We start from the raw sequence: 16,301 nt of genomic DNA, 5'->3' as shown, positions 1-16,301 counted from the left end.
AAAATGTTCCTTCATTAGCTCCCCTGAAGTGATAGTTACCAGAGAAGAAAGCAAAAGGAAACATGGCTTTCAATTTTCCCCAAATTCTACAAGCATCAAATAAAAACCATTTATTAAATGATACTGTTGTATTGTCCACATGTATCTTAAATAAACCTTTTTATCCAACTCTGATTCAAGAGCCTTCAAGATATCAATAAGGAAAACTGGGAGAGCTAGAGTTGATAAGTGAATTTAGGTTCTGCCTCTAAACACTGCAGTGAGGAGAAGAGGAGAAAACACACCCAGCATGGATGGCCAGGAAAGGACAGGACATGGCAAATTCCAGGAAATAACACTTATGTGGCAATGAAACAAATGTTGAAGAACATGCTTTTTTTTCTTTTTTGCTTCTTAGTCATATTTCCAAAAGAATTGCAGAGGCCAAAGAAACTACCTACAGGGCACAGGCAGAGGGGAACTGGATAAGTTGAATGAGATGCCAAGGTTTACAGTTCAAGGTGGTTCTCTCAGTACCTTGCAGCCTTCCCACCCTTTGCACATGTGTATCAAAGCAAACAAAGTGGCAGTATTCACTTATCTTTATATATATATATATATATATATATACTTTCAAGTCAAGGACAAGTGATGTCCTCTGTGCTTTACAAAAGAAGAAGAATAGAAAAAGCAGTCACCAGATCCTTTCTGTTTTCAAGTGGTTCTTCATGTACAGAGAAGTAGCATCATCCATGAGTCTCAGACTTAATGTATCAACATTGAGCTGGTTCCAGAAAGTGGGTAAAATTGCTGTGTTATAGGGTTTCCAGTATTTTCTTGTGGTTGTCCTAGAGGCACTTCTTGGCTTAGAAACCATCTATTTATCTCTTCAAGCCTCTCACATCTGCTTAGAAAGGAATCCCTTCAGACCTCCACTATTTAAGCTGTGTTAAGTTACCCCCTATTTTGACCAAGCTTACTACCCCAACTCTTTCAAAAACAGAAGGCATAAAGGTGATTACAAGCATAAGAAAGGCACTCACATCTGGTTTGGCAGTCTTTCCACGTAGTCTCTGAAGTCCTGTGAGTCTCCCAACCCTGTATCTCTGCAGATCCAATTGAGGTTGTCATCACTGTCAAGCAGAATGGTGTATGGGCCATCATCCTCTGGGAGGATGGTGGTGTAAGAAGTAAACTTGACTTTCTACCTCTTTGGGCCTGAAGGATTTATGGGTTCCTTTTTCATCTCCTTGTCATAGATGTAGTCAGAAGATCTGAGAAGCTGGCTATGGAAGTCTTCTAGGAACTGCCATTCGGCAGGAAGTTCTTCTAGAACTGCAGCCCCCTGTCTATCATGGTGGTGCACTCCTCCGAGGAGAGAGCAATGTCCCTGGATTCTCCAAAAGTTCCACCTCATCCTCAAGCGAGATCCAGTCATGGAAATGGGGGGTGTTGCCCTGCTCACAGCTGGCAAATGCCACACAGTTAACTAAGGAGACCAGAATGCACATACTGATCTCCAGGTGCAATAATCCCCTTGAGATCATTGTAAGGTCATCAGGGTTAATGAGTTCCAGTAACTTCCCTTGAAGTGGGGAAGCTTTTGAAGGCCTCTGAGTAGCTTCTTGTCCCTTTCTTCCATAGGAGACATGGGAGTGATGCTCTTCTTGGTCCTGTCCTCTTGGCCAGCAGGTGCACCATGTTGGAGTCATTCCTGCACTGCTCATTCCTGGTTTCCTGCATGCTGGATGGAATTTCTGAGGTGGTATTTATATTTCTGATTTATGACTTACTGGTCATCAGTACTGGGTCCAAATTTGACCTTCACTTTTGTTTTCTCTTAGTCTTCTGACCATGTTCATTAGACATCATTTGTAACATCATTAGGGGCCTTTGGTCTTCACCCTTTGCAGCCATGACAGGTCATTAGGACTGAAAGTTTGGCTGGACAGACAACACTATTCCATCCAATGATTAAACACTTACTGAAAACCCCTTAGGATCATAAATATCTAAAGGTGTCACTCTGAGCTACCGCTGAACAAAATCCAAGAACTGACTATTATGTCCTAACAAAAATGAAACCAAAGCATGATGTCTTAATCAGGTTTCATCATATTTATAAACATGTACACAAATGTGGTTTCTATATGTCTTCAAGATACAAACTGAGAAAAATAAACCTCTATGTTTTAAAATCTGGAACACAGTCTGTCCTCCAAAAAAATGGCATCAACAATGTGCTTGTGGCCCCCATGGTATGTAGAACAAATGAAACCTTTAATGAATGCAGCCATGTGTATATTAACTGATTGAATGTCATATAACAGAATTTGACTTTGATGTTTCTGAAATGAGTTTGAAAGATCACATGATGCAGCCGAATCAGTTTCAGGTGCAACTAATCAGGCTACCGCTCAAGATAATGTCACGTCAAGCATCCTTTATTAGGAAGACAGACTCAGCTTGAAGTATCACAGAAAAGCTGCATGATAGGGAACTGAGATGTTTGAAAGACACAGTGACCTTGGCATAAGTGAAGTCAATTTGCTACAAATTTAAAGCTGGAACAGAGGTTTAGATTTTCCACAATTAACATAAACCAGTAGAAATTGTGTGCCTATTAGCCACACTTGTTTGTAGAGCTGAAATAGAATTTTCTATTTACTAAGTATTGCTTGTTTTAGAAAAGTGAACCCCTGTGATCCTTTGGCCCCAGTCTCTTATCAGAGTATACCTAGCACATGTAAGCCTGCTGGAAAGCAAATGGCACATGGGCTTGTAGTCAATGTGTAAAAGCTTTAGTAGAGGAAAATGTAGCTAAGCCTCTCATGCTTTCTCCAGACACAGGGCAGCTGAGTCAGAAGCAGGAAGGAGCTCCAAGAGGTGACAGCCCTGCCTGAGTGCTCTAGTGACCTCCTTTGCACCATAACTAAGAGTGGAGCTGACCTCACAGACTAGGTACACAGGGCCTCTGGGAATCTCACCTGCTGTGGGTCTTGGAGAACATCCTGGGCAGCTGCTGTGGAGACGATGGCCCTTTTGTCTGCTCTGTGAGGTTGTAGGGCAAGATAAGCCAGTCACCAACTGCACACCCAGATCCACAATGGTGACCTAATCATTCAGGACAATCACTGTCTTCTCAGCCAGGATGGAGCCAGAGAAAGGTGAGGAAACTGAGAAGAGAATGAGGAAGGTCAGGACTCTGTCTGACAGAATCATTTTGAACTCCTGGTCTGATAGGGCCATCAACATTCTCTTCCAATACCCCTATAATTTAGTGTAGTATGGGAACTGTTTGTGCATCAGGCCATTGTTCAAACATCCTACACTTGCTATGCAATCCAAACCCTACAACATTAAATAATCAGATTTTAGTTAGAAAATAACAAGTATACAAAATTTCACTAATTTGCATTAATGATTTACCAAAAGTTGAGTATTGTATTTGGCAAGATTTCTCAACCTGAGCAAAATTAATATTTGGGGTTGATAGAGTTTTGTTATGCTTTGGTGGGAAGTAACCTTCACCTCTACCCACTGGATCCAGTATCAACACCTTCCCCCAAAGGTGACAACTAAAAATGTCTCCAGGTATTGCCAAGCCCTGGAACTAGTAATGGCTAAATCAGGAAAATAAGATTGATTTCAGTTGGTTTTCCTTGGGGTGTTGAGGATTAAACCCAGGGCTTCACACATCTATCACTTGAGCTACATCCCAGCCCTCAGTTAATGTTTTCACATAGAATCCACTTGTCAAAAGAACAGGAAATTTATCTCAATAATATCTCTAATTGCAAAAGACTTTCTGTGCTTACTTCATTAACAATTAGTTTCTGAATATGGGAAATCAAGATTGATTATTCCTGCATATTGTTTTATATTATTTTCTCACACACAAGTACACACATACATAGGATTGCTTCACACACTCTTATATATGGACCTGTACAAATAATGGGTCTGAACTTTGGAATAGTGTCATAGCTTCATGGTAGTTAAACCTAAATCCCCACTAGCAAGGGTCCTTCTGGTTGATGATGACTGAATCATGAGGTCCATGATATCCAGCCAGAGTCCAACATGTAGGTCAGCTGACCTAAGTCCAGTGACTCAGGATAAACTGGATGGGGATGAGCACCCAGATGTGCTGAAACTTCTTCCTCGTCATCGCTCTCCTTCTTTGGCCAGGAGTACAAACAAACCAAAGCAATGGAAATGTCCTCATTGGTGAGAATTTTCACATGGTCCAGTTTTCAGATTCTATGTGACTGTTTAGAGTGAAATGAAATGGGCTGGCTCCTGTAGCAGTCAGACATGACCGTCCACGGATTCACTTCTCAGTCTGTTCATTCACCTTGTGCCGGATGGTTTTTGTGGTGTGCTTGAATGTTGTTTCTACCCTATACCCAGAAAGCAAAGTTTTCAACCTGTGTTCACTCAAATGGAAAATCCAAGGATGAGATAGGCAGTTATAGGATTGGAAGTGGGAATCAGTGGTTCCCAAACGTTGTCACACATTACAGTGCACTGAGGAAGTTTTGAACATTCCTGTGACCAGTGGGAAACCATAGCAATTAAGCTAGAATGCCAGTGGCTGGAGCCAGGAATTGGTGTGTTTAAAGAGTCCCACTTGTGATTGGGATTGGACTTGTCCCCCTAAAAGGCTCAGGTGTTGAAGACTTGCTCCCTCCCACTGAGAGGTGATTGGATCATGAGGACAGTAAAATCACCAATGGGGTATTAAGATGTGGGGCCTGGTTAGAGGAAGTAGGTCTCTAGCAGGAGTGTCCTTAAAAGGTGTTTTGGGACCATAGTATCTATTTCTTTTCTGCTTAGGCTGCCATCAGGATTATTAGCTCTATCCTACAATGCCCTTCCGCCATGATGCTCTGTCTCACCACTGGTTCAGAAACAACAAAGCCGGCTGGTCATGGTCCAAAACCTCTGATTGTGAGCAAACTAAATCTCTTCTCCTTGAAAATTGTTTCTCTCAAGTATTTTTCACAAAGAAAAATAAAGAAACTAGCACAGAAAATTCACCCCACAGAAGTGGGGTTATTGCTTTGATGATGTGGTTCAGAAGACTTTGGAACAGGATCACAAGAAGAATTTGAAAATGTTGGAGATGAGGGTTGTAGAATCTCTAGAATGATCTAAGCATAGCTTAATGGACAAAAAAATAAAATAGAATACTTGCTATCTTGACCTCTACCAAAAATTGTGCCAAGCATTAAAACTGCACTATTTGAGCCCAGATCTTTTTTTTTCTTTTTTTTTTTAAATTTTATTATTCATATGTGCATACAAGGCTTGGGTCATTTCTCCCCCCTGCCCCCACCCCCCTCCCTTACCACCCACTCCGCCCCCTCCCTCTCCCCCCTCCCCCTCAATACCCGGCAGAAACTATTTTGCCCTTATTTCTAATTTTGTTGTAGAGAGAGTATAAGCAATAATAGAAAGGAACAAGGGTTTTTGCTGGTTGAGATAAGGATAGCTATACAGGGCATTGACTCACATTAATTTCCTGTGCGTGGGTGTTACCTTCTAGGTTAATTCTTTTTGATCTAACCTTTTCTCTAGGTCCTGGTCCCCTTTTCCTATTGGCCTCAGTTGCTTTTAAGGTATCTGCTTTAGTTTCTCTGCATTAAGGGAAACAAATGCTCTCTAGTTTTTTAGGTGTCTTACCTATCCTCACCCCTCCCTTGTGTGCTCTCGCTTTTATCATGTGCTCAAAGTCCAATCCCATTGTTGTGTTTGGAGCCCAGAACTTTTACCTTGAATTCTTTGTCTAGAGAATAGGCTTATAACAGAAGTCACATTTTTGGGTGACTTGTATGTCACCTTTTGGGTTATTATAAGAATTAAGTCAATTGATTAGCAAATGTTGTTTGGAGTGGTGTCTGGTAAGTCAGCAGCTCTCAGGAAAACATCAGCTACTCTTGTCATTTTTTACCTGCTCCAGATTGCCCCAGCACTCCCAGCCTGGATGATGTCTGCTTACGTCTGATCAAAAGCCAGGACCGTTCCTTTCCACCTTTTTAAATCTGATCAGATGCCAGGCAGGGAGATGAGGAGAGTGGTCATTACCCTCAACTCTGTCTTCCCCAATGATGTCATCCACTTAAGTGGCTGTTAAGCTTTATAAGACAGACATACTTTCCTCTCTAATTCACTTTCTGTTTACCCAACAGGATGGACACTTTAATCCCTCATTACAGCTTTTATTTTGCCTCAAAAATCAGGTATTCTGCTCCAGGCAGATATCAGTTCACTCATTAGGCCCCCATGCTGGGAATTCATTACCTCAAAAATGCTTAATTTCTTGAGCTGATAACTGTTTCTAAAGTCAAGGCAAACAACAATAACAGAAAAATATCACTTATTTCTGATGGTATTTGAGAAAGTTTCCTTCTTTTCTTCTGCGTGTATTTTTTCCCCTCTGGGTATTTATAGTCTGTCTCTTTATAGACTCTGCAGTGGAACTAGTAAAAGCTATTATAAAACAAGCTTTCTGTTGCTGTGACTGGCTTTGTGAAAATGCTACCAGCCAAGTTTCTGAATGCACACTGCTTTAATAGGGGCCACCATGTTTCTTGGTCAGATATTTGGATAAAGACAACATATTCCTAAAGCAGCAGTCTGGAGTCAGCCCTGAGCCAGGCAGTCTTCTTGAATGGCACCCTCCATCGTCTGGTGCTGCACTGGCAACTCCAGCTATGTAGAGCCCAAGTACCACCTCCCAATTTGTCAACAGAAATCCAGCCTTTCATTTGAAATCTTCTTGGAAAAAGTGTAAACAGTTGTGTTTTATTTTCAGAAAAAAACCATTTTAGACCAGGCTAAATATATTTAAGCCCAGTGGTGTTATCATTAGTTTATGCTCACCCCCACAAACATATAATTTATTATTTTCTAAAATAACCAACATTTTATTCAGAAAAATTAGTCATCTTCATTTGCCATATGCTACTTTCTTTCCAGGGATGGGTTTAAGAGGGAAAGGAGAGGGTGATGAGGGTAAGTAAGTATGATTGAAATACATCTTATATGTGTGTGTGCGCAATGTGTATGAAAAGATAAATAGAGTCCCACTTAAAACTGATTTTGAAAAAGGTAGAGGTGGGGGAGGATTAAGAAAGAGTAATAAAACATATACATAGACATGTTTGTAATAGTTAACTACACTACGGAACTTGGGGAAAGAGGGAAAGGAAAAGGGAATGATGGAGCCTCAGTAATATTGTAAAACATAACATCTGTGAAGGCAAAGGTGTAAGGTTGTGTATTGAAAACTGTTGAAAAATGGGTGGTGGGAGGTAAAGGGGTAAGGGAGAGCAATGTAAGGGATTGAATGGACCAAAGTAAAGTTACCCACAGGGGGAAATATTGTCTCCTTTGAATATCAGCTTAAATATTAATAGTGAAAGACAGGACTGTAAAATAGGTACAGTGAGGGGGGTACTTGTGGGAGGTCGGATGGTGAATGAAGGAAATTCAGGTGAGGGAATATGGTGGATGGACTTCATATACTTATTTGAAATAGAACAAAGAAACCTCTTGCAATTGCTTTAACTGAGGTGGAGAGGAGGCCGAGGGACAGAGACAGTGGGGTGATCTAACCAATGTACAGTATAAGTCTATCTGGAATTGTCACAATGGAGAACCCCTGTAAAATGAATATGTCCTAATTTGAAAAATAATTAAAAAAGAAAAAATAAAGGAAGAAACAATGATTTTTTTAAAAAAGAAAGAGTAATAGAGGGGGTGAATTTGATCAAAGTACATCATTGCTAGGTGTATATGACCATCATAATGAAGCCCCCTTCATATAGTTAGTTTACACTAATAAAAGTAAAATTCAAAAAATGAAAAAATGAGGATATGAGATGATTTGGTCCTCTATTAGTGGATGTTTCTGGAAAAGGGTTTCTTGCTGTGAAAAGAGACCATACCATGGTTCTTCTTATCCCTCTGGATGTGTCACATCACATAGGATTTCCTGGAACTTCTGCATCCCAAGGAACATGTTGACATGGGGAGGACACAGAGACAGGAAGAAGAAAATAATCTAAGGAGCTGATGACCTCATGGAATCACAGAGTTAACCAGCCCTGGAAGAGTCAATCAACTAGGGTTGAAGCAATGCAAATTTTCTATTTGATTAAGGATATTGAGTCAGGGTTTTCTGTTACTTGCAGCCCAAAGCATAAATAGATGGTTTGAGAGTCCAACTCAGACAGTGTTATTCACAGGCATTCATTCAGGACTTTCAAAGCCAAAATTGTACCCTGCCCAAATGAGTTACTCTTTATCTATAATTAATCACCATCATTTTGATAATATTGTTACCTGAACTAGCCATGCTTATTGACATGCTTATTGTTCATTTTTCTCTTCCAATAGATGCTTCTTTCCATAAGGACAGGAATCTCCCCAGTCCTGTCATTACTGTGGATCCCACAAGTAGCACAGTGCTGGATAGAGAACATTTGATCACTGTGAATTGATGTATTCAGTCCATCACCACAATTTCCTGTAATGCCATAATGTTCAGTTCTACAAGAATCATTATTAGTAAGGAAAGGAGAGGAAGGTATTTTGTCTTCATTTTTGAGAAGAATGAAGAAACTTTCTACAATGAAGGGAAGGCTATAGGGGATAAGGGATAAACCTAGACTTAACAAGGTTGCCCATAAAGTTGACGAATGTTGGATCCAAAGGACCAAGTGTGCCTTTTGGATGTGGAATTCAGACCCAGCTGTGTCACCTCAAACATTAAATGTGTGACAGGAGGGAGAAAAATGAGAAGAAAAGAGACACAAACTTGGAAAACTACCAGACAGAGCCTGCCATTGGGTTAAAGCATGCTTGCAGGGCTGTCTGATGCCCAAAAGGGACAAGGAGAATCAAACACTAGGCTTTCTAATGTTGTCAGAGTACAAGGCAATGTGAACTCGTACAGAAAAAAATGGATGGTTCATGCCTTTTTACTTTGTGAGCACATGTGACCTGGTCTGCAAAGCATTATCTTGAGAAAGTCATGCCAGCTACATTACCTTAGGGTGAGTGTGACTTTGGAGAAAAGTCTCTTCTACCCAAGGGTTCCATAATAAGCATGCATTGTTTTCTTTTCTGTTTAGAGGAGAATAAGGAATTTCACCTGCCCAACCACCCCCTCCACGTTTTCCCCAGTATTATCCTTTCCATCTTGTATGGCAGATGCTTGACCATGCATTGTAACCAATTCTCATCACCCTTGTCTTGATTTGAGATTGGGAATCTATGAAGGAAGAAAAGCTACTAAATAAGATGATATGTATTTCATACATGTACAAGACATGTAAAACTCTATGAAAATGTATCTATGCAAACTGCATTACAAAACAACCTTTAACGATCAATTTTCATCAAGATAAAATTTTTAATATTCATTACAGAGTTTTGCAAAATGATTGCTTAGAGTTTGATATTTCAGAAGCATGTACATACCAAAATGGTGGCCTTATTTTAAATTTAAGAAACCCCTAGAACTGGTGGAGTAGCTCAAGTGGTAGAGTGCCTGCCTAGCAAGCATGAGACTCTGAGTTCAAACCACAGTACCAACAAAAACAAATTCAAGAAATCACTCGAAATAAAAGCAGAGGTAATGATGCCTATATGGTGTCCTTGCTACATATTGGGTATGGTTATTAGAATTTAGTATGTACTACACCAGGCACTCAGAATCCATGGGTTCTGCATCTAGTGGTTCAACGAACTAACCATAGATTGAAAATATTTGAAAAAAATGGCGACTGCACTGAAGAAGTACAGAATTTTTCTTGCCTTAATTTCCTAAACAATATAGCATTATGGCTAGTTACATAGCATTTACAGCGTACTAGGTATTATGAGTGATCAAGAGATGATTTAAAGTGAACCAGAAGATGTATATGATTATATGCAATAATTATGCCATTTTTGTGGGAGATTTGAGTATCAACACAAGGTGTCCTGGTGTCACTCAGGGTGGGTGATGGCCTCAAGGAGGTCTCTAAGAGCCTCCATATTGTTTTCCATGATGGTTATACTAATTTACACTCCTGTCAGCAGTTTGGGGAGGATACGGGGAAAGGGTGTAAGAGGGTGAATATGGTGCAAATGCTGTGTACACATGTTATATAAATGGAAAATGAGACCTGTTGAAACCATTCCAGAATCAGGGGAGAGGGGACAAAGGAGAATGATGGAGGGGGTAAATTCAAGAATGATATATTTGAAATATTGTAAGAACTTTTGTAAATGCCATAATGTACCCCTAGCACAAAAATTGTGTGTGTGTGTGTGTGTGTGTGTGTGTGTATATATATATATATATATATATATACAGGAGATCTCCAAGAAGAGGGGACCCTTAGGTTCTTTGATCACAGAAAAATAATTTCATGGTAAGACACAGGGTAAGAGAGAAACATATTTATTCAGTAATAAAACATAGGAAAGGCACAGGTGTTCAGGAAGGAAGAAAATTGGTTTAGTAGAGGTGAACATGCTGGAAAGAGAAGAGAAGGGGTCCTGTGACACATTCCTTAGGATGAGTGGTCCCCTTTGTTTTAGGGACCTGGTACATCCCAATCATTCTTGTTGCTGCAGTGTTTTGACATTAGCAGTTCCTCCCAGTTATGGTACGTAACTTCAAGCCCATGTAACACAACCTTCTGCTTCTTGTGAATTTTAGTGTCCACTCTTATGACCAAAGGATGGAAGAGTACCAGAAAGTTTCCTTACAGGTGTGCATGCCTGATCCCTAGGGAACAGCAATAATCTGAAGCATGGAAGACGATGGATGGGGGGGGTCATTTTTTCTACACACATTATTCCTGAGTGGAGAGCATGAAGCTTAAAGAGAAGACCGTAGTGTTCATGCACTTCTAATCAGGTTGCACATTAATACGTTTCTTTCTGAATTCCTGTGTGTTGTTTCCCCTTAGTCTCTCCCACCTCTCTAGAGCTAATCCCCGCTGATACTGAGAAGACTGTATGTCTATTGAATCTTCACAATAATTTTACAAGGAAATACTTTTCCTCAACATTGAGACAAATGAGGTTCGACCAGACCAAGTGGCCAAGGACCCACTGTTCGTAAGGGACAAAACTAGGATTTGAACTCATGTCACCTGGATGCAAAGTCAAGGTTCTTTTAGTTTGTTTTTTTAACTGAAAAAGAAATATTTATGGGGTACGACATGATGTTTTGAGATATGTGTACATTATGGAATGACTAAGAGAAACAAATTATGTATTTTTTTGTGTGGCAATATGACTTATTTATACCCTCTTAAGAATTTTTCAAGAATGCAACACATTGACATTAACTGTAGTCACCATGACATACAAAAAAAAATCCCTTAAATACAATCTTCGCATCTAAATTAAACTTTGTATTCTTTGGCAAGCATCTTCCTAGGCATTTTCTCCTAGCATCTAGTTCTCCATTCTACTCTGCTTCTGTCACTTCTCTCTCTCGCTGTCTTTTCAATTTCACATATAAATAAAATCGGATGATATTTGTTTTTCTGTGTCTCACTTATTTCACTTAACATTATGTCTGCCGGGTTCACTGATATCGTCACAAATTCCTTCTTGCATTCTGTTGTGCCAGAATTTATTCAGAAACTGATGGGCACTCAGGTTGATTCCACGTTTGGGTGATGTGAATAATGTGACAATGAACATGGGCGATGATATCAGGGTCCCTCTTGATCTGATTTATTTTCCTTTGAGGTGGAGTAACAGGATCATATGGAATAGCATTTTAAAATTTTTTTGTGGGACATCCATGCTGTTTCTGTAACACTTGTACTAATTCTCAGTCCCACCAATAATGGTGCAAGGGGTTCCTTTGCTCCACACCCTTACCAACGTGTGTCTTTCATCTTTTTGTTAACAGCCCTTCTAACAGGTGTGAGGAAATATCGTTATGGATTTAATTTGCATTTCCTTAATGATCAGTAATGCTGAGCATCTTTTTGTATACCGCTTGGTCAGCTGAATGTCTCCTTTTGGAAAAGCAAATGTGTATTCTGGTCCTTTGTTTATTTGATAATACGGCTATTTGTTTTCTTGCTATTTTCAGTTCTTTATACATTAGAACAGTTATATATAGTTTAGGAATGTAGCACCCGGTGGAGAGAACTGAGAACACAAATTAAATAAAGATACATTCTTACTTTAAGAAGATCCAGCTTAGCAGAGGAGACGGATCTAAACAAATTAAACCATCCTAACAAATACATCAGGGCTCCATATGGGCCTATACATTTTTAAATAAGAAAAAAGCACATTTTCGTTCTCCAGGGTATGAAAAGGAACACAGACTTCTCTTTTTGTTAGATCACTTACTTTAGAAAACTTGTAATTGTGAGTTTTCTCTGCCCCTTTGAGAGGTATGTGAGTCTACTCAAAAGTTAAATAAACTTTTTGCCAGTTTTACAACTTAGCAATGTTTTACCAAAGACTCGGGAGCTATCTCTTCAATGTAAACATCAAGGAAGTAAGGATCCCCACCTTCCAGTTTCAGTGGGACTTCTGCAGGCACCTGGCTCCTGTCATTAAGACAGGAAGAAGACAATTTTGCTTTTAGATAAAGGAGGAGGAGGCTAAGCCAATTACCAACTGAATTTAGGATGAACTGTGTGTGACAAAGGGGCCACCAAGTTTTCACATCATTATTCTGAGAAAAATGTATGCAATAGGTTGTAACTACTTAGCTATGAAAAGGGGAAGATTTCTTTCAATCTCTGCAGTAGTCTTAACAGACTGCTTATGAGACACATCAGTGGATTTTAAAGGACATTTAATAATAAAAGTATTTTTTTCTCTTCTATTATTGTGGAAGATTTTCTTTTAGCTATAGTTACTCAGTAGTTTCTATGAAGTCCGAGAGATAAACACACTCACTGTCAACTGTCAACTGAAAACTCCAAAAGAGGCTGTGTTCACTTTAACTTGAGAAGCACAGAACATCTTCTCCCACCAAAGGGAGAAAAATACAATCTTCTCTCATCCAACCTCCAAAAAGAGCACAGAGCACTTTTAGATTCTGTTTAATGGCTATCTCTATGCAAAAATGAGGAAATGTTGATCCCCTCCCCCAAGGAAAAGCCCTCACTAAATACTTTCAATGTAACTTTAGTCTATCATTCTTGATAATGGTCTTCCAAAAACCTGTTTCTTATCAAAATTTCAGAACGTCCTAGGCCCCAGGACTCACAACATTTTACATGTGCTTATTTACATCTTCATTTGGGATTCTGGTAATAGAAAGATTTTTAGAGTGTCAACCCTCAGATCAAACACTAGGATAAGATCCAAGTGTTTCATATCCATCAAATGGTGAGTAGAAAGGATGGACTGGTGTCTGCCTGGAAGGGCCCAGCATGTGATGTCACCCACCTTCCTGCTCCAGCTCCCCCTACAGCTCAGCCTGCTGGGGAGAAGCCTGCTAAGCAGGTCTATGGGCACAGGTGCTGGAGTCACAAGCTCAGGTGTGGAGGAGGGTTTGCACATAAGCTAGTCATATCAAAGAAAAACATTTTGGCAGAATAAGCAGATTTTCAAGGTGGAAAATAAGAGGGAGGGCTTTAAAGTTTTTCAAACTTAGTTTTTCAAGTGGCAACTACTTTAGATAGCCCCATAAGAATAAAAAAAAATACTTGCAAGAATAAGAAAACTCTGTTTTATAAACTCCATGTATAAAGCTCCAAACACTGAGAGTTTATCTCCATAATTTCAGGGAAAAGATAAGAAGTGAATACAAATAGGTGACCACCTATTCCAAAACTAGAGAGTACACAAGAGGGACTTTGAAAAGCCTAAGCTGACAAGACTTGGCAGGTGCAAAATACAGTCTCTGTTGCCAAGAGAAGACTGGACAACTGAGCCCACACTGTCTGTAAATATTTCTCAAGAGACCCAGGCATTCAGAATCTATCCAACTCCAAGTGTTTTATGAAATGCTTAGCACATAAGTAATGCCTTTAGCATTATAAAAGGAGTTGCCATTGTGGAATTTTGACTTCTGATTACTTTTGTTAGTGCTGGATGAAATCCGTGTCTGTGCCAGACCTTTTCAGAACTGCCTAAAAGAATTCTATCTCCAAGTTCTGAGCCAATCAGTAGAAATAACTTTTAATTAAGTAATGTGGTTATACCAAATATACAATGTATCTATAATGGAGCTACAAACCCCTGTTCTCCACCACTAATATAAAATTTAAAACCTGCTTTTTCAGAAATGCACTTGGATCCACAAGACACCTAAACACAGGATAAAAGTCTACCACCCCTGCCTTCATTTTGTATCTGTTTCCATATTTTGGGTCAGACTCCTGCTCAACTCTGCATGTGGACATGTTAGTCACTAAAGGAGGGTGTGCCTAAAAGCCTGTGACACTTACCTATCTCATCTTCCTTCAAGGATAAAGACACAAAGAGAAAAGTAACAGGTATCTTAATGTCAGCTTTTATAACGTTTTATTCCAGCCTCTGAAAAGGTACCAGAAATTTTTCAATTATTGTCCTAAACCTGCAGTCATTTTGGATTCCAGGAACAGCAGAGCCTACAGAAAGACCCCACCAGTGTGAAATTATCCTCAAGGAAGATCAATCCTCTCATGGGAACTCAAGCAATAAGGATTTCTTACAAAACCGGAGACTGATCAAACAGACTACAGTGTGATAAAGACCAGTTAACTGTACAAACTCTTACCTCTGTCCCAATTCTTCCTCCATTTAAACCTAGAGCTCACGTCAACATGCTGAAGATGGGCTTAAATGCTTATATCTCATCTTCTCTGAATGGCCGTTTTGATTAAGAACCTTCCCAGGTTTGGGGCAAAATCTATCACTTTCCAATATTGATCACTAATAGGAAGATGATAATCATGATGCTGTTGGAAGAAAGTGAATCTTGGGACCCTATTTGCCCTGAGAGCTGCAATCCTATGGCCTCAGTCATAATGCTTGCCTTAGCAGTGTCATTCCAATGGCAGGAGCAGAAAACTGACGTGGGCTAGTTTTGTTTTATTTTCAGTGTATAAAGTTATCTAGTTCAAACGTGTGTCCCATTCACATTGTTTCCAGATGTTATTACACTTCCCAGCTCTCCGCAGACCCGAGGTATGGAGGCGATGTGACAGTGACAATGAAGCTCACCTCGTGGAGACTGCTCCCAGGACACTCCAGGAATCCGGGCTCTGCCAGGAGATCTGCTGGACTGGTTAATGACCTCTTCTTCAGGCAGGTGGTAGGGAGCTGGGCAGGCATGACTTACCTCTGCCATTCTGGCTTATAAATTCACGTCCAAGGTCCTTAGCAGGTTCTGAGGGCTTTCAAACCCTAATCTGCATACTATTTTGGGTTTTTTGACCACCAGTGATCCATGTGCCATGCTTAGAAAACACAGACTTAGGGGATTGTTTCTGGAAAACTCTGTGTGCCCATTTAAAATGGCTTGACTCTGATGAACTCCTTAAGGGATGACCGTGAATATTATCTGAAGGTGGTGTTGAAGGTTTGCGTATAGTAGCTACCATGACTAAACAGACACTCAATAAAGACAGCATATATTATTTATATACTAGCACATAGTCTAGGAATGAACTATCTGCCCTAAAAATCAGCAGGTAACCCTCCATATGTAGCAGGCTTATTTTAAGCCTCATAGACTGCAGAAACCTGCTTTGCCTTTGATACATTGAATTGGTATCAAAGAGAGCTGGATGCTCTCTCACAGTGTGATACAATGCAAAATTACAATACTCAGTTTAAATGTATTGATGGCCATTTCTGCCTGTCCCCAGGTAAGATCAAAGTAGACTGAAAACCCCACTTACATACAGAAGCCCCTGCTCTATTAAATGCCACAGAGGCAGGTGGTCTGTTTAGCACTCAAGGGTTCAGCCTAGCCTGCAGAATACATACAGGTAGAGCTTTCTTGGAAACTGGATTTAGGTCTTTTGTTTGGATTTCTGAGCATGAGGACTCTGCGTGCTAATCTGCTTACCCAGCACGGTCCCATTCACAACCTTTGCAGGGGACCAGAACTAGGATGTGGCCATGTGTTTGCTGTCTGGTGCTCAGGTCACATCTACCTGGTCTCTTTATGTGTCTCATATGTCACAATAACGATCACATTTGAGTAAAAGGAAATAATCCAATATTAGTAGAGTTTGACACTTTTGATGCAATTCTATATTCATTAATTTGGAGGTTCCTAGAGTTCAGGCAGTTTTTGTAACATCTGTAATTTTTTTGTCCTCGTAGGCATATTCCAGCCA

The 16,301-nt window shown here is 40.0% G+C and overlaps 1 pseudogene; it reads right to left on the bottom strand.

The window, feature by feature from the left end:
• Nucleotides 1–1,018: 1,018 nt before the first annotated feature.
• LOC109700375 (transmembrane protein 132B-like) lies at nucleotides 1,019–15,304 on the bottom strand (annotated as a pseudogene).
• Between the last annotated feature and the right edge of the window lie 997 nt (nucleotides 15,305–16,301).

This window comes from Castor canadensis, chromosome 18, assembly GCF_047511655.1.
Source record: "Castor canadensis chromosome 18, mCasCan1.hap1v2, whole genome shotgun sequence".
Taxonomy (NCBI): Eukaryota; Metazoa; Chordata; class Mammalia; order Rodentia; family Castoridae; genus Castor; species Castor canadensis.
This window is presented reverse-complemented; position numbering and strand designations above follow the sequence as displayed.